Here is a 20,556-nt window from a genome sequence, read left to right as displayed (position 1 = left end):
TTAACCGCTCGTGGTTATTTGTGGCGTCTGGTTCTATGGGGGTGTAGACCCGATATGCCTCATATCTTTCAAGAAATGCCTCCGGGCTATCATTTGGTGCTTGGACCATCTCGGTGACTTTTGAGAGGTTTGTGGGCTTCCTGGTCGCAGCCCGGAGGCCCCTCAAGAGAGTCTGGGGAAATCTGTCTAGAGTGTCCCTTCCCTGATCTGAATTTGAATCCCAAGTGGGCCGGCCACTGGGAAACATAGCCTCTAGCCCGGCGGGATAAGTGGTCTGCTGACCATCTGGCCCCGGGACTAATTTCCGGCCCTCCGCCCTTATCCTCTCTCTCTCCTCCAAAGTAAAAAGGGTTTGCAAGAGTTGTTGGCAATCATCCCAAGTTGACTGGTGTGTGTAAAAGACTGACTCGAGGAGGGAGATCAGGCCCTGGGAGTCCTGAGAAAAAGAGGGGTTCTGATGTTTTCAGTTATAGAGGTCACTGGTGGAAAAAGGGACATAAATCATAAAGGGCCTCCCAGCAGGGCTGCCTGCCCCTACAGACCTGGCCTGTCATAGGGGGAGAATCGGGGCCGCCTGATCTAAATTATCTCCCTCCGTTACCGGGACTCCAGGCCCATAGGAAGAACCCTGCCTAGTGAGGCAAGAGCTCAAGGGGTCCCTTGGTGTTGGCGCTGGGGTTCCCGTGGAGTCTGAGGAGGGAGGGCACTGGGGACCAGCAGCTGGCAGGGGAGGAACATAGGGAGCAGCTGGACAAGGGGAAAGTCGTCTCCTCCCCTGTCCTGCAGAAGGGGAGGTTTCTTTTCTTTCTCTCTGCCCTTTGGTCCCGCTAATAGGACCGTATGTCTCTGTCCCATTTTCTTTTCAGAATTCTGGCACTTTTTTAGCCAATGAGGTCTGTCAATGAGAATATCAACCCATAACTGAATGTAGGGAATTTGGTCGGGATGGCCAGGATTCCCATAGACCTTATTGTGTACTTTATAGGCAATGCCCAGATCAAAGGTTCCATTTGGCGGCCACCCCACCCCAAATGTTGGCCATTCACAGTCACAGAATTTGTCAAGATCAAAGGCATTTACTTCAAACCCATAGCCAGCTGCCTGCTGTTGGAAATCTTTAAAATTATTGAGAAAACATTGTAACGGCGCACACGGAGACTACTGTCCCTGACCCATTTTGACAAACACAATCAAAATGAAAAACAGACAGACAAGACAGGTGCCCCCTAAGGCGGCACACACCAGAGACCCCAGCCACTGTTGCAGCCGAGTGTCTGGACCTGGAGGTTCCACTGCGTCCAGCCCTCTGACGGTCCTACCGAGGAATGTTCTGAACAGAAGACAGCACGTGTTTACCTCCCTGTGGGGGGTCCATACGGCTCTCACTGTTGGATAGCAAATTTAGGAGGAGATACTCCACCTCCCTGGAACCCAAGACGGAGACTGGAGTAGCCTCACCTGGGGCGTCTGCCGGCCCGTGGCTAAAGTGATCTCGCAGGGGCCTCCAAATGTTCTGGGGTGACCCACGACAGACGACGACCAGAGCTTGTGTTTGAATTTTTGGAGCCTTTATTAGCTGGCCAGCGGCTACAGTTGCAGCGTCTCACCCATATAAGAGCCGAACTGCAGCCCTGACCCTTAGTTCTTTCCACACTTTATATTCAGTAACTACAAAGGCAACGACAGTAAAGGGGCTTCTAATAATTTATCAGGTTGTCAGCTTTTGTAACATGAAACAAGGGGGAACCTGTAGTAACATAAAAGGGATGATTTAAACACAATGTCTTACAATGAGTAATGGGGTTATGCTTGACCAGAGTGCGACTGATTTGTTTTCTTTTTTTTGTTTTTTGTTTGTTTGTTTGTTTTGTTTTTTCTATAGGAACTCAGGGGGAGCGGCAATTATTGGGCTAACTTGTCAGGCCTTGTCTGTACAATAGGGATCTTTTTCTACCTTTACTGTTAGTTCCTTAGGTGTTCTTCTGGCCGTGGTAGCCAGAACAATGATAGCCAGAACAGTTTCTGCCCTATGCATGTACTATAATTTGTTTTTCCTTCCACCTTTGAAGCACATCTTGGTTACTTCCAGTGTGAAGTGATTATAAATAAAGCTGCTGTAAATATTCATATGCAGTTTCTGAAGTTTTCAGATCAGTTGGGTAAGTACCTAAGAGCATGATTGCTAGGTTGCATGATAAGACTATGTTTAGCTTTGTAAGAAACTGCCAAATTGTGTTCCAAAGTGGTTGTACCATTTTGGATTTCCACCAGCAATGAATGAGAGTTCCTGTTGCTTTACATCATTGCCAATAATTAGTATTGCCAGTTTTTTGGATTTTAGCCATTCTAATAGATATATGGTAATTATCTCCTTATTGTTTTAATTTTCAACATCCCAATGACAAATGAACTTGAGCATTTTTTCCTATGTTTATTTGACATCTATACATCTTCTCTGGTGCAGTGTCCAGATCTTCTGCCCATTTTTTAATTGTTTCTTGTCCTTTTCACTTTAAAATCCATCCACATAATTCAAGCATTTGGTATAGTTTTCCATGAAATGACAGTGCATAACCTTTCTTTTTCTTATAGTTTGGGGAATTATTCTCACGTATATTTGAGCTGATTATTACACTCTTATTTTGTGAGCTTAGCCAATACAGTCAGCTAAGGATCATTTATTTGGTACAAAATTAATGATTCAGGGACTATCAGTTCATCCTGGAGAAGGGTTAGAGGTCAGAGAGAGGTAGGAGAGCCCCCAAGCACCCACCAAAAGATGTGACTGCTCATAAGAAGTGAACCCCTAGAGATACCAGGGGTTGTATGCACACACAGTCTAAGTTGTGCTGGAGAAGAGCAAGTGGGAAGTGTTTTCTTTTACAACCATTTACTTAAGTAATGTAAATTAAAAAGGGAAAACAAGCATATTTTGTACTCACTTATTTTCCAGGCACTTTAGGGTGGTTTTCACTGAAGCAAGAATTTAAAGCTAGCTCTGTTGCCAAGGTAATTTCTGCACCCAGGATTTAAACTCACCAGATCTTTAGCAAAGATTGGTTTCTCTCCACAGATGCTTTCAGCCTCTGCTCTCTCTTTTTTTTTCTTATTATTTTTTTAAAATTTTATTTTTGTTTAAACTATTACAGATGTCCCTTAATAGCCAGCGCATGTGTGACACACTGCTGCTGACACTCTCTTATCTCCGTCCTCAGGGCACACAGTGTGGGGCAGAATTAAATACAGATTGCAAGCTCCAGGGTTCCTATGCTGCAGAGACACCCAGAGGTGCCTTTATGAGTCTTCCACTGGGATACAGCCTATAAAGTCAGCAAATGTGTGTTTAGGCCACTGGATGGTATGCATTTCTCCTTGTAGGATATCCCATTGAGCATCTAAATGCCTTCTGGGCCCTGCTTCTTGCTGGGCAGACTATATTGTCCTCTTCCCCTCCTCCCCGGCTTCAGTTAGAAAAATGGAGAAGACTGGGCAATAAATATTCAGTGGCTTCAGCTAAGGCAGATCCACATCATCTCCATGACACACTGTGCTGTTTGTATCTGCTGTCATTTATTCATATACTATTCCTTCTGCTGGGAATGCTCTCTCTGGGGGACTATCCAAACACTGCTCATTCTGGAAGAATCTGACCAAATCTCTCCTTCTTTAAGATGTCTTTCTTGGTTCCCAGTTCCATAAAGTTATCCAGTTTTTTAAGCTTTCATGTCACTTGCAGTTTAATCATTACAGTAGTTTATGACATACGTATGCACGTGGGTGCACACACAGACACACACACAGACATACACACACACTCACAGATACACACACAGAAACACACAGACATACACACAGACACACACTCACACAGACACACACAGACACACACACAGATACCCCCCCCCATAGACACACATTCACACATTCTGCAATGTTTCTTGCATGTTATCCTTGTTGTTTTATAAGACAGCAAGGAGCTCATGGCCCTTTTAGAGAAAAAGGAAATAACATGTGCTATATTCTATATAATCCCTCAAAGTTGAGATGGATTTTACTCATAATAGGTGCTAAATCATTAATATTAAGTGAATTGATTTATAGTATTCAGTCTAAAAATAATTGTGTGTTTTTTTTCTGCCCTTCTGGTATATAGGTACCATAAAGTCTCTTCAACATTTTTCTATTTCATTCATTCTTTCAGTATAAATTTATCAAGTACTTAATATTGTACTACAGTCTTATAGATGCTGTAGATAAATGACATATAACATATTGTCCTTTTCTTCTAGGAGTTCACAATTTAGACTCACTGGACCAAAATTTGACAGTAGGTAAAATTAATATTGCCTGAATAATAATTTTATCATGAATCTTGTAGATACAGCCTCATTTGGAGAATCAATATGAACAGATTATTTTTTTTAAACATCTGGTAGACCCTAAGAGTAATGGAACGTTTCCATTCTCAGCTTCAAAAAATATAACAAAAATATGTATAGCCAAGCTATACATGTTATAATAAGAAAGGGAAATCTTTGGGTGATAAAAGTGGAAAAGGAAATCAAATCTAGGAGAGCTAGAGTTGAAACTAAGTGTCTTTCCTTAATTTTGAAACCTGGATATGCATTTTAGGCAGTTGGATTTCAATATCCTCATGGGGCTGGAAGTGAAGGCCCTGGGCCCAGAACTAAATAAGGAATGTAGTTGGACTCTGTGAATAAACATGGAACCCTAGAAGGGATGTCCTGTAAGTAAATAAAGAATTAAAAAATTTTTTCACACCATCTTGAGGATTTTGAAGAATAAAACACCCCCAAAACATAATTAATAGAACAAACTAATAAAGTTAATTACATTAAAAGTTAAAATGTTTATATAGTAAGATTATCATATAATGTTTATACTATATGATTTCGAAGCCCAAAATGTTTATCTAGCTCTTTACAGAAAATTTTTACTGACTCTGGCTATAGAACCATTAAAAATAAGTGTTTCAACATGAAAAGATTTCAAAAGTTACAGAATAATGTACACCATTTATACCATTCCTGTTAAATTGTAAAACAAGCTGAACAGTAGAAGTTGGGTATAGTTACTTTGCGGGTAATAATTTTATAAAAATTTCAAGGTAAATTTTCATTGGATACATGGTAGTGATTTAAATACTGAGAAATAGGAAGAAAAAGGAGAGAAGATCACGGAGAAAAGTTCAGCTGTACATGAAGGTTTTTCTCATATATATATGAAGTATAACAAATTTATAAACCTTTGTTAATTCTCCATAATTGGAACATAGATATTTGTTATATATTCTCATTTCTATTCTGTATTTCATTTTTTGTAATAAACAAAAGGAAAAGATCATCATACTAGGTTCCATGGATTCTACCTGATATATGTGAACACAACTCACATCACCCTGGCCCTCTTCACTTTAGGTGCACATCGGGCTACTTCCAACTACCAGGACTGACATCTCTTTGCATAAAGACTTTCCCTGTTTTTTTCTGAGATCACTCAACCCATGAATGTGGTAGGCTGAAGTGTCAAAATTAACCTCCACTCCTCCGGAACAGCCTTCCCTTATGGCCAAATTGAATTACCATGTATGCACACAGTAGGGCCAACCTTCAGGTGATATAACTCTGAGGTGTGTGTCCTACATTGCTTCCCAGAGTTTGCAGTGAGAAAGCCAGTTTTGCACAATAATTATTGAATATTATGCCCATTAATACCTCTTTTTCCTTTCCCCTACTGGTATTTCTTGAAATAGCTTCCAAATAAACTATTGCACCCCAAATTCTCGTCTAATTCAAACTAAGACAGCCATTTACACTCAACAAAGTAAGCTCATGTGTATTTTTTACACTTGTTATATCTTTGTGAAATAGTCCTGAAAGTGATTTTTTTCTATTGTACTGGGGAGGAAACTGAACTCCAGGAAAGCTGCTCTCCCACCACCACCACCACCAACAACCAGAGTCCCTTAACTAGTAGCAGATGGAATTAGACATGTTTTCTGACTTCAAACTTAAACGTTTTGTGTTGCGCTGTATTATTTGAAAACATCATTCTTGGGCCTCCAATTCTACTGTGTAAATGGAGTTTTGTATTATGAGAACTCCAGTCTGTAGTATACAGTGAACTTTGATTTTATTACAACTTTCTGGAAATGGTACTCGTGTTGTGACCGGGCTTTGTCCCACACATTCCAAATAAGATGCTGGGATTTTCCTGAGTGCCAGTTAGTGAAAATGCTTATCTGGACTACTCTGTGGAAGCTATTAACAAGGGCGGAGAGCCTCCCAACCTCTGCAGGAAAATAACAGGTGAAATGGACTTTCTTACAGCAGATCGTTTCTCACAGTTTCAAAGGTCCACCTTCAGAAGGGTGGCATGTCAAGCTTTATGAATAAATTGCTTTGGCTAAGTGATGCTGCAGCTTGTTAAAAATTCTCACTCTTTATTGATTTCCTGTGGCTTTTAAAAAAGGAAGGACACTTTTAATGCATCACATGAAGAAATCTGTGATACAATATCATCAGGAGTTGAAAACAATCACAGTCCAAATTTCAAATCCCATTGTTTAAAAATGTTTACTTGTCAGATTTCATTTGTTGACAGGGTTCAAATGCATGCAATTTCTTGCAAGGCAGACTTAGAATGTGAGGACATGGTAGGAATGAAGAGAATTTGTTCAGGTGGGAGCTTGGAGCTTGAGTGTTCGAGCTTGACTTGGTAAAGTCAACACAAAGCCAGCATTAGTATTCAGATGAAATTTCAGGTCCTATGAACAAGCAGTCATGCAGCTCAATTTGTCAAGATAAAATTTCAGAGCCTTGTTCTGTGTCTCTTCTTTCTGATAACCAGACTTCCAAGACAACATGAGAGGCAATTTCAAGGATATTGATGACAATCCTCCTTGCTGAGAGGGTTGTCCCAAATATGGCAAAATGCTTTAGTCAAGCACTTTATAATTTAAAAAGTGTCTTCTCTTAATTCTTCTCATTTGGTCCTCAAAATAATTCAGTGAATTTGAGAACATTTTTGACAGTGTTGCATATTAATCTTTCTACTGATTATTAAGCACTCTATGCATAGAGAGCGCTTAGAAAAACTTTTCATTGTGACTAAAGACAAAGCAATCTAAGCTTTGAAAAAATGTGGCTGTCCCACATTATATGAACTTATTATATGGTCATTTAGTTAAATTAGCATATCCTTGGACACATTTGAAAATATTACTTACCTGGCCCTCTCCAGGTAGCTCAGTTGGTTAGAGCATCAATCAGATAGGCCAAGGTTGCAGGGTTCCATCCCTGGTCAGGGGACATCAAGAATCAACCAATGAATAAATAAGTGGAACAATAAATCAATCCCTTTCTCCTTTCCTCTGTTTCTAAAATCAATCAATAAAAAAAATTTTTTTTTAAAAAAGATTACTTACCTGATGAACTGAAGCTGGCATTGACCCTATAATGGTTAGGATGCAAAACCAACCTAAAATTTACTGTTCAAGTTTGGTAATAATTGTCATACATTTGTTCTATAATTTAAAAATTTTATGTCCATCATCATTACTCTAGTACAGAATTTATCAAAGTGTGTTCCAAAGAGCTGGATTTTTTCAGACTGTCAATAGGTATGACTTGCTAAATTTTTAAAAAGGGGGACAGGATTGTGGTTTATGGTCATATAAGTTTGAGAACTCCTTGTTTAAGGAAGTTTAAGAATTTCTGGTTTAAAACTAAGTTCATTTTTTAACATTAGAACACTGTAGAGCATTTAATAAGTTAATACAAAGGTGGTTGTAAATAGTTTTTTTGAAACTAATTTGCTTGTTAAACTCTTTTTCATGGATCATCTCAAGAGACTGGTGCTCTGCAGCATATGGTATTAAAAATTACCAATGTATTTAAAGGAAATAAAATTTCACTTGCTTCTCTAGAGTTGGCCTTGTCACCATGTCAATAAAATTGATAACTTTAGTGTATTCCTAATGTCTTCTTTTTATAACAAAATTTTCCTGGAAAAAATTTAATTGTATATTGGTTTGTCAGGAAACTAAGGCTTTGTGTCTTTGCTGATACAGAAATTCACATTGACTCTGCAGGGTTACAAATTATTAAGAAGAAAGACTGAGAACTCAGAGTAGTCATTTCTGATTGTAACATTTTATAAATTTTTTTAATGTATATCTTTATTGATTTCAGAGAGAGGAAGGGAGAGGGAGAGAGAGAGAGTTGAAACATCAATGATGAGAGAGAATCATTGATTGGCTGCCTCCTGCACACTCCCAACTGGGGATCAAGCCCGCAACCCCAGCATGTGCCCTGACCGGGAATTGAACCATCTCCTGGATCCTAGGAGATGCTCAACCACTGATCCATGCCTGGCAGGGCTGAATGTAGTGTTTTTAGTTGAATTCATGAAGTCCCTAAACTACCTTACCTTTAATAAAGGCATAATATATACATGTCAGATATTTTGTTCTCTGACAAACCAATGTACATAGAAAAAATATTTGTGAGAAAAATGACAGATCAAAATAAAGGAGAGTAAGAATATTATTTTTATTACATGGTGGCATAGTAATCATAAGTATTTATTGAGTACATGATAAATAAGGACCAGAAGGTGAGATAGAGGTGGAGATGCAGAAATAGACCTTCTTGGCCCTGATTCATGGAGCTTATTGTATTTTGAAAGAGACACAAATTAAACTCATCATTACAGGTGAGATAGATGATTGGAAGAAATGGAGGGTTTTGCAGATGTGATTAGCAGGTGGACCTAACCAGTCAGGGAATGATTTTCTCAGGAAATAATATTCAGACTGGGTTCTGAAGCCTGAGCTACAGGAATAGCAGAAGTCAGCACATTCTAAGCAAAGTGAAAAATATATGTAAAATTTCATATGGCAGAAAATAAGAGAGAAGTCAGGTTAATATCAGGCCATTCCTAGGAGACCCTCAGAGTGTTTTACACCTTCTTCATCCCTCTTTATGTGCCCGTAAGATGCATTCATTGTCCATTCAACTGTTTATCACAGACCTACTATGTACAAGATTCCATAGAGGATTCAAAATATATGGTTTACACTTCAAATGAATTTATAGTCTAGTAACAACTTCATGAATGAATGAAGAAAATGAAGCCAAGATAATTTTATTAAATAACATCCAGGTTATAGAGATGATAATTAAACAGTCAATCCACTCTGTGTCAAATTGAGGCTATAGGCCAAGAGGGGTGCATGCAGAGCTCTGTATGGTGCTCAGGTACAACACAGACTCTAGAATATTTGGAAAGGGGTTGTGTAGAAGCTGAAGTAAAGCTGAGATTTAATACCTAAGGCAAATTCTACCTGGCAAGTGTCTTTAGAGGACACTCTTCTCATGTTCATTCAATTAAATTAATTGAACAAGGCGATTAGACTGAAGAGACTCTCATGCTGTGGTGGTCTATGTAAGGAAACTAAAATAATCTTACCCTGTAAATGCCTCAAGGTTACAAAATCCAAATATTAGGGATGACTATCACTAACAGCCAACTATACTCCAAGCTACAGCCAACCAAATTTCTTTTCTTTATTTCCACACATTCTCTGTATAAGTCTTTTCCCTGATTCCCATCAGTGAAGTGCTCCTAATCACTTCCACTTTGGCATTGCCCAACTGGAATTGATTTTTGCTCAGATAAACTCTTAAAAGTTTTAATATGCCTCAGTTTATCTATTAACAAGGCAAACGCCTTTCATTGGCCTTCACTATTGGCAATGATAACAGTGCATAGACATTTTATTAATTCTCACAACAGCCTCATGAGGAACATACTATTATTACTATGAGCCCCATTTTACAGATGAGAATTGTATAGCAGTTTATCAACTTGCCCAAGGTCATAGCAGATTTGGGACTCGAACACTGGTCTGCTAACTCTAGAACCTACTTGTTTTAGTTTCCTGTAGCTTCTGTGACAGATTACCACAAACTAGGTGGCTTACAAAAGTATAATTTACTCTCTCACAATTCTAAAGGCCAGAAACCTAAAATCAAGGTGTCAGTAGGGCTGTGCTCCCTCTCCTCCAGAAGTTCTAGGGGAAATTCTATTCCTTGCCTCTTCCAGCTTCTGGTAGTGTCCCTTGCCTATTGACTACATCACTCACATATCTTCCTCTGTGGTGACACTGCCTCCTTTTCTTCTGTGTGTTTCTTATAAGGATACTTGTCATTGGCTTTAGGGCTCACTGATATAATCTAGGATGATGGTATATCAAAATCCTTAATTTAATTACATCTAAAAAGCCCCTTTGTCCAAATAAAGTTACATTACAATTTCTGGAGAATTGGACGTGGATATATATTTTGGGGGATCACCATTCAACCTACAATTCTCTGAACCAAAAAATTATACTTTCCAAATGATGATGTGGTCAGTGTAGCTACAGCTGCTTTGGAATGAGAACATAAAAGATTTTGCTGGAGGCAAACAGCTCAGTTAACATTTGGGGAAAATGTGTTTTGTCTTAGGAAGAGATGAAGAGTGTGGGGAAGAAGATGTCATGGTGTTTATTACTCTGTAATTTGACCCACTGATTCCTATGGCCAGAAGCTGGGGGAGTTTTTTAAAATTGATCTTGTGAATTTCTGAACAAAACCAAAATGGTTTAGGGGTCCAGGGTCAAAGTGAGGGGCAGATATGAGGAATGTATCATTCACCTACCTAAATGGAATCCATATCCAGCTGACTCCTAGAAGAACCACTGTTGCAAATCATACCATTTTCATTATAATTTATAATTGATTATTGTTAAAAAAAAAAAAAAGTTCTAAGTTTTGGAATATTTATTTTGTATCCCTTCTCTTTCTCATCAATTATCTAGGCAAAAAATTATCTCCTTCTCTGAGTACAATAATAACATTGCCTCCTTTCTGATACATATTCAGCTTGTTAATGTTTCCTGAATAATCACATTATCTAAACTATAAGCTGATTTGAGTGCAGAGAGGCCAGCAGCAGAGCAAACAACTCTAGAGATAATGCAGTGATTTCATACTTTAATGGACTAGGATGACATTAAGACCAACATATGGCCAAAGGCAGAGGACAGAAGACACAGGTCTTTTCATAGCTTGCTGGAAAGCAAAAAGGCTTCAGGGGTTGATTTTACTACTTATGTAACTGATAACAGAGCCCACATTACACTGTAAAAATATTTATTTCTGGACTGAGAAGCCCCATCATTTTATTATGCCAGACTTTGATATGTAGTTTATTATGAATAAAGCAGAATAACTATCACATCAGAGAAACAAAATTGCCTTTGTTTGGGGGGTACTCCTGTTTGGGGATATTTCTGTCTGGTAAAGTTTAAGTTGCTACAGCTGCTCTGAATCCCTTTCTCCATCTCGATTTTGTTTGTGATAACACACTTCTTTCTTTGTTAGTAACTGTTATTTTCAGAGAAAAACAAATCCAGAAGAACAGCTACAAGTCAGTTGAGCCCAGAAGTCCATGATAGCAACAGAGAATGGGGAAAATATCAACAAGCAAGCTAAAAATGTCCCTAGTGCAAGCTTCTTTCTAAAGCTTTTCAAGGTTTTTAATCATGCATCTAACTAGTGAAAGATTTTCTGCATTACTGTCACTCCCACAAACACGGTTCTTCATCAAGCATAATTAATTTGTGTTTTTTTTGTTGCTGAGCATGATTTTCAGAAACCACACTATCTAACTGCTAGGTAGTACTAATTAAATTTTACAAGTATAACAAGAACATAACACCAACACAGTGGCTTTCTGGGATAAGAATTTGCTTAAGTACACAGAACCATTTTGAGCCTTCATTGTCTGCCAGAAAGTGTTGAGTCACACAGAGTTCTCTATTTGATGTTGGCATAAATTTGAAAATATCCCTAGGTCTTTTTATCATGTCTCTAATGAAAAAATAAAGCAAAGATTGAAATTAAATATTGTTTATTGATGAAATGTCTTAGCTGTTGCAAGCTTGATTCAATTTACCTATATAATAGTTTAATTATATTGTAAAGGTAATAAATATTCACTATAGGTAATTTTTAAAATGAAAAAGCCTGGAGAATATCTAGAATAACTAATGTTAATATTTTGGTATACATATTTTGATGGTAATTTCTTGGATTTTTATGTATTTATATGTAAATATCATTTATTGAATTCCTACTATGTGGTGAAACTATAGTAGGCATATAGTTGACAATTTCCCATTTAAATCCACAAAAAAACTCTTGAAGATAGGTACTATGATCCTCATTATATAATGACATCCTGAGGCCCAGTGATTCCCAGGATTGCAATTAAGAAATGATAAGCCTAAATCTTTCTGATTCCAAGCCTAAAGCTCCTAACTTCAATGCTTTCTTATTTCTGACCCCTTACAATCTTAGACTTACAACAAAGTATTCTTAATGGAGGTATGTACATTTTTTAGATATAATGCTATTGAACACTTCCTACAGCATAAACATATAGACTAGACTGCAGTATAGTGTAAACAAAGCTTTTATATGTACTAGGAAACAAAAAAAATTTATGTGACTCACTTTATTGCGACATCCGCTTTATTATAATGGTTTGAAACCAAACCCACAATATCTTCAAGGTACATCTGCATGTTACAGTATATATGTTATATGTATACATATATGTACACATACATGTTAGAGCATAATATATATGTAATGCTATTGGGAATTTAAGTCTTTTTTTCTGACTTTCAAGATAGTCATCACAAACATTTCCCTCTGCTATTAACTAACTGTTCCTAGAAAATATTATTTTAATGAATGTATTGAATTGCACGAATATCTAAGATTTACTTATTATAGCACTATTTTAACTAGCATCACTGAACATAAATCTGTAGCCTCATTATTTCTTAGGATAATTTATAGAAGAAGAGTGCTGTGATAGCTATGAATATTTTTCAGGCTCTTAATATTTATTCTGAAAATATTGGACAGTAGCTTTAATATTATTGAAGATCTACTAAGCCAGAAATCATTCACTTTGGGAGTGAGGATGAAGGATAGAGGTACATTGATCAGAAGGAAAAGGAAGAAAAGAACAGAAAAATGGGGGAAAGTTTCTGATTAAAAAATAAATTAGGGAGGGAAGATGGCAGCACTGTGAGAAGCAGCAGGGCGCCCCCGCTCCCAGCCATGGACTCAATTTACACCTAAAATCCTACGTAACCAGTTTGCAAAAACCAGAGAAACATACCTGAGTGGACGGAGTGCGAGTGGGGAGCACTGAAGAAACATCACAGAGTCCAGTAAGAGAGGGGGGGCGTAGGAAGGGGGAGTCCCCCCTGAAGCCTGTGTTGAGCTCCAAAGCTCCCTCCTCTCAGGAGTACGGATGGCATCCAAAGCGGGAATCCCACACCTGGAGCGATGATAGGGGAAGGAGCGCCCCAAGCACAGGGCGCAGGGGCACAGGGGCACAGGGGCACAGGGGCACAGGGGCACAGGGAAGTGGTGAGTCCCTGGAGGGGTCGGCACCTTCCAAGAAATAAAGCCTCTAGTGGTAGCTGCAATTGGTGTTTACTGCTCGGGGTGCCGACCATAGGAAAAGCTGTCCCAAGGTATGTGGCACCCAGTGGTAAGAGACCAGAAGACTGTGCTGAGCAGCCATACAACGGGGACCCTCTGCCTCCCAGTGGGGCATTGTGTTGAGCCCCAGAAGGTGCTAAATCTGTGTGGCATGGGGGAAGGGAGGAGCCCTTCCTGCCCTGAGCTCCTGGTGCCCAGAGGTGGGACCTGTGACCAGCCCTGAGAGGCTCCATGGTGGCACCTGAAGCCGCCCCAGCTTTGTTGAGACCAGCGGTGTGGGGAGCTGCTTGGAGCTGGCTTTGGGTCCCCTCCCACTGGGTGCCTTGGTGCCCAGGAAACAGGACCTTGCAGGGTAGACTTTCTGCCTGTGTGTTGCTTTGTGCATTTGCAAGTTTGATTGCAGAACTTGTTCCCACCTTCCCGGCCTGCACTGCACAGACAGAACAGTGGAGGCTGGGATTGGGGTCTGCTCAGTAGATGGTCTCACGGGAGGGCCTGGTGTTACCAGCCAACCAGAGATGAGCAGGGAGGGATGGAGCCCGCTGGCCTTTCTGGCAGCCAGGAGCACCACCCCCATCAGGAAAGGGGTGGGTCCAGCTCACTGAAGCCCCAGACACACCCTCAGGGCACAGTCCTGAAGAGGAAGGGAAAGCAGCTCACAGGAGGACATTACAAGGATAAGACTCTCAGGGACGGATGTTTGGGAACTGGAAGAAAAGCTGAAAACCCCTGCTGGGGGCAGGGCAGGAAAAGGGCTCACCAGAATGTGTTTTTAATCAAACCCACTGAGCGCAGGCTACTGAAACGGCCTGTACAGAAAAGGCAACAGGCTAAAATCAATCTGAAACTGTAGTAGGTCAGTGCATGGGGAACCAGAGGACAAGGTAGGGACTGAGGGACTGGCTGTGGAGCAGACACTAACTCCCGCAGGAGCCAAACCTAGATGGCTCCTCACATTGGCTGATACACAAGTACCTTCCAGGAGAACTGAAATCAGCACACAAAACAGTGACCCTCAGATGACATAAGCCGCCCAAAAGAAACCCACCTAATTGACTCTTTTTTAATTCTGTTTTTTGTTTGGTTTGGTTTTGGTTTTTGTTTTTTTTGTTTGTTTTCTGTTTGTGGGTTTGTTTATTTTTTCTCTTTTTTCCTTAGGAAGAAGAGAAAGGAAAGAAAAATTTGTTTTTTCTTCTTTTTTAAATTTTATAATAATTTTTTTTAAACATTTTTTTAACTAAATTTTTTTTCCTCTTTTTTATGAAAGAATTTTGTCTTGCTTAGCTTATTTTTAGTTTTGTTTTGGTTATTTGCTTTGTTTTGTTCTATCCTTGCTTCTAATATCAAGACTTTCTTGATATCCTTGCTTAATGACTGGGGCTTTGTCATTATAAGCAAGTTTACTGCTTTCCTCTATAGTCTCCCCCAAATCTCTAACTGGACTCCCTCCCTGTCTGGGCTTTATCTCTCTCTCCTCTTGATCCATTGACATAACTATTTTTTCTTTTTTCTTTTTCTACTTTTCTTTCATTCTTTTGTTATCCTCCTTTCTGTCTTCCTGTATTTTTGTTGGATAGTTATTTTCTCTTATTCTCTTTCTTGTATTTTTGCTTTCTCATTTTCAAGTGTTATCTTATTCCTACCCTCTCCCTTAATTTTTTGCTGGCCCTTCTTTCAGAATCTTTTCTCTGCTTCTGTTATCTCCCAGTAGCTTCTCTATTTTTTACAGTTTAGTTTATTATTATTTTCTAAATTTTCACCAGTATTAACAACAATATACATCTTTCTCTCTCTAAGCGTTACTTTTTTTCCTCTTTACTTTTTTAAGCATTTGTGTGTGTGTGTGTGTGTTATCCCATCACTCTCCCAGTTCTACTTTCACATGGCTTGTTTTCACTGTGACTGTGAAGATATTTTGTAAGATACCTCTAGTTTCCTGGAAGTTTAGTTGTGTATTGTCCTGCCTTGGCAGCGCCCATACAATAGCTTACACGACGAGGTTGGGGCTGAGACACAGTTAGCCAACCTGAGAGGAGGGTCCTCCCAAGGACTGATCAATGATAATCTAGACCCAACCACAATAGGAGAACATAAAGAAACCACAAAAGGGACACCCACAAGAGAGACATGCCTAGAGCAAAGAGCTCAGATGTATAAGGAAAACACACCTCTGGGCTCCACTGGACCCACAAGACAAAATCCCATCCCACAAGACTGGGAGACAGCAAATGTATCTATTATATAGATACAAACACTAAGACCAACCAAAATGGGGAGACAGAGAAACAACCCCCAAATTAAAGGAAAGGAAACATTGCCAGAAAAAGACTTTGATGAGATACAGTTAAGCAAGTTATCAGAAACGGAGTTCAGAGTATGGATGATGAAGATGTTCAAGGAACTTAAGAAGACACTCGAAGATAAGATTGAGGACCTTAGTGAAAACGTGAAAAAAGAGACACATACTATAAACAAAACTCAGAGATAAAGGACGCTGTATCTGATATCAAGAATGCAGTGGAAGGAATTAAAAGCAGGATCAATGAAGCAGAGGATAGAATAAGTGACTTAGAAGACAAGGTAGAAAAAATTACACAATCAGAATAGCAAAAAGAAAAAAACACTTAAAAAGCATGAGGTCAGTCTAAGGGAGCTTTGGGACAATGTGAAGCAAAACAACATTCGCATCATAGGAGTACCAGAGGGGGAGGAAAGAAAGCTAGGGATAGAGAACTTGGTGGAGGAAATAATTATAGAAAACTTCCCTAAGCAGGTGAGGGAGAATGCCACACAAGTTCAGGAAGCACAGAGAGTTCCAAACAAGAGGGACCCAAGAGACCCACTCCAAGACACATCATAATTCAAATGGCAAATGTCAAGGACAAAGAGAAAATATTAAGGGCTGCAAGAGAGAAAAGCAGTGATCTACAAGGGAACCCCGATATGGCTGACAGCTGATTTCTCAACATAGACTCTTCAGGCCAGAAGGGAATGGCATGAAGTTCTCCAAGTAATGAAAAACAAGAACATGCAACCAAGATTGCTTTATACAGCAAGGCTATCATTTAAATTGGAGGTGAAATAAAAAGCTTCCCAGGCAAAAAAAAAGGCTAAAGGAGTTCAGTACCACTAAACCAGCATTGCAAGTAATACTAAAAGGACTGCTTTAAGAAAAAGAAGGAATAGTGAGAGAAAGGTACATCAGCATAAAGGGGAAAAATGGCATTAAATAAGTTGATATCAATAGTAACCTTAAATGTAGATGGAATAAATGGCCCAATCAAAAGACAAAGGGTAGCTGAATAAATAAGAAAACAGGACCCAAATATATGCTGTCTACAAGAGACCCACCTGAGAGCAAAAGACTCACACAGGCTAAAAGTGAAGGGATAGAGTAAAATATTCCATGCAAATGGAAAGGAAAAGAAAGCTGGAGTAACAATTCTTATTTCTGACAAAACAGACTTCAAAATAAAGACCATAACAAGAGACAAAGATGGTCACTACATATTACTAAAAGGATCAATCCAACAAGAGGGAATAATCCTTATAAACATTTATGCACCCAATAGAGGAGCACCTAAATATATAAAAAATTTCTTGGAAGACTTTAAATGGGAGATTGACAGCAACACAATCATAGTGGGGGACTTTAACACCCCACTGTCAGCATTGGACAGATCATCAAGACAAAAAGTGAACTGGGAAATGCAGACCTTAAATGAATCACTAGACCTAACGGATTTAATTGACATTTATAGAACATTTCACCCCAAAGCAGCAGAATACACATTATTCTCAAGTGCACATGGAACATTCTCAAAAATAGACCACATGTTAGGGCACAAGGCAAGTCCCTACAAAAGAAGATTGAAATCATATCAAGCATATGCTCAGATCACAATGCCATGAAACTAGAAATCAACCACTATAAAAACAACTGAGAAATATTCAAACACATGGAGGCTAAATAGCATGTTATTAAACAATGAATGGGTTACCAGTGAGATCAAGGAAGAAATCAAACACTTCATGGAAAGTAACGAAAATGAACAGAAAACAACCCAAAATCAATGGGACACAGTGAAAGCAGTCCTGAGAGGAAAATTCATAGTTTTACAGGCCTATCTCAAGAAACAAGAAAAAGATCTAATAAACCATCTAACACAACAACTAAAAGAACTAGAATGAGAACAGCAAGAAAAGCCCCGAGGAAGTAGAAGTAAGGAAATAATAAAAATCAGAACATAGATTAATGACATACAGACAAAAAAATACAAAAAAATCAATGAAACCAAGAGCTGGTCCTTTGAAAAGGTAAATAAAATTGATGCATCTTTAGCCAGACTCACTAAGAAACAGAGAGCAAGGACCCAAATGAATAAAATCAGGAATGAAAGAGGCGATATAACAACTGCCCAAGAGATATACAAAGGATTGTAAGAAAATATTATGAGCAACTATATGCCAACAAACTGGACAACATGGGGGAAATGGACAAATTTTTTGAAGAATACAACGTTCAAAGCTGAATCAAGAAGAGGCAGAAAACCTGAATAGGCCGATAACAACTAATGAAATTGAAGCAGTAATCAAAAAACTCCCAGCAAACAAAAGTCCTGGACCAGATGGATTTACAGGTCAGTTTTACCAAACATTCAAAGAAGAATTAACACCTATTCTATTCAAACTATTCCAGAAAATTCAAAAGGAGGGAAAACTCCCAAACTCTTTTTATGAGGCCAGCATCATCCTAAACCCAAAACCAGATAAAGACACTACAAAGAAAGAAAATTACAGGCCAGTATCCCTGATGAACATAGATGCTAAAATCCTCACTAAAATACTATCAAACCGGATCCAGCAATATATTAAACAGATCATACATCATGACCAAGTGGGATTTATTCTGGGGATGCAAGGGTAGTACAATATCCGCAAATCAATAACTGTGATACTTCACATAAACGAAATGAAGGACAAAAATCATATGATCATATCAACAGACGCAGAAAAAGCATTCAACAAAATCCAGCACCCATTTCTGATAAAAACTCTCAGCACAGTGGGAATAGACGTATCATACCTCAATATGATAAAGGCCATATATGACAAACCTACAGCCAACATCATACTCAGTGGGGGAAAAACTAAAACCATTCCCATTAAAAACAAGAACAAGACAGGGATGCCCACTTTCACCACTCTTATTCAATATAGTACTGGAAGTCCTCGCCATAGCCATCAGGCAGGAAGAAAACATAAAAGGTATCCAAATTGGAAAGGAAGAAGTAAAACTGTCATTATTTGCAGATGACATGATATTGTACATTTAAAACCCTAAACACACCATCAAAGTATTACTAGATTTGATAAACGAATTTGGCAAGGTAGCTGGATACAAAATCAACATCCAGGAATCAACATCCAGCATTCTTCTACACCAACAATGAACTTTCAGAGAGAGAAACTAAAAAAGCAATACCATTTACCATTGAAACTAAAAATATAATATACCTAGGAATAAACTTAACCAAGGATGCAAAAGACCTGTACTCGGAAAACTATGTGACACTGAGAAAAGGAAATAGAGGAAGATTTAAACAAGTGGTAGAATATACCATGCTCATGGGTTGGAAGAATTAATATCATTAGAATGTCCATACTACCCAGAAAAATTTATATATTTAATGCAATTCCTATTAAAATACCAACAGCATATTTCACAGACCTAGAACAAACATTTCAAAAATTTATATGGAACCAAAAAAGACCCCAAATAGTGGCAGCCATCTTGAGAAAAAAGAATAGAGTGGGTGGGATCACATTACCAGACTTCAAACTGTATTACAAAGCCACTGTAATTAAAATGACCTCGTATTGGTACAACAACAGGCATATAGATCAATGGAACAGAACAGAGACCCCAGAAATAGGTCACGCAATTATGGTCAGTTAATATTTGACAAAGGAGGCAAGAGCATCCAATGGAGTAAAGACAGTCTCTTCAATAAGTGGTGCTGGGAAAATTGGACAGATACATGCAAAAAAATGAAACTAGACCACCCACTTTCACTATACACAAAAATAAACTCAAAATGCATAAAAGACTTAAATGTAAGTCACGAAACCATAAAAATCCTCGAAGAAAACATATGCAGTAAAGTCATAGACATCCCATGTAGTGGACTTTTCACTCATACATCTCCTAGGGCAAGAGAAACAAAGGAAAAAATAAACATATGGGACTACATCAAACTAAAAAGCTTCTGCACAGCAAAAGAAAACAGCCTCAAAATACAAAGGAATCTACGGTCTGGGAAAACATATTTGCCAAGGATGAATCTGATAAGGGGCTAATTTCCAGTGTACAAAGAATTCATATTAGTCTGCAAGAGGAAGACAAACAACCCAATTAAGAAATGGGCAAAGGACTTGAATAGACATTTCTCCAAAGAAGACATACAGATGGCCAAGAGACACGAGAAAATGCTCAACATCGCTAATTATCAGAGAGATGCAAATTAAAACCACAATGAGGTATCACTTCACACCTGTCAGAATGGCTACCATCAACAAATCAACAAAGGACATGTGCTGGCAAGGGTGTGGAGAAAGGGGAACCCTAGTACACTGCTGTTGGGAATGCAGACTGGTGCAACCACTATGGAAAACAGTATGGAGGTTCCTCAAACAATTAGAAATGGAGCTGCCTTTTGACCCAGTGATTCCACTCCTAGGAATGTATCCTAAGTATCCTGAAACATTAATCAGAAAGAATATATGTACCCCAATATTCATAGCAGCACAGTTTACAATAGCTAAGATCTGGAAACAGCACAAGTGCCCATCAGTAGATGAGTGGATAAAAAAGCTGTGGGACATATACACCATGAAATACTACACAGCAGTAAAGAAGAAGAATCTAGTACCCTTTGGGACAGTATGGATGGACCTGGAGAAA

The 20,556-nt window shown here is 38.7% G+C and overlaps 1 pseudogene; it reads right to left on the bottom strand.

Annotated features, from left to right (window-relative positions):
• Positions 1 to 648: 648 nt before the first annotated feature.
• Positions 649 to 20,556, bottom strand: part of LOC107525181 (aspartate beta-hydroxylase domain-containing protein 2 pseudogene) — a 124,676-nt pseudogene continuing 104,768 nt past the window's right edge.

The sequence above is a fragment of the Miniopterus natalensis genome, chromosome 2 (assembly GCF_054644295.1).
Source record: "Miniopterus natalensis isolate mMinNat1 chromosome 2, mMinNat1.hap1, whole genome shotgun sequence".
In the NCBI taxonomy this organism is placed as follows: Eukaryota; Metazoa; Chordata; class Mammalia; order Chiroptera; family Miniopteridae; genus Miniopterus; species Miniopterus natalensis.
Note: the sequence above shows the minus strand (reverse complement) of the source record. Positions and strands in the feature narration are given on the sequence as shown.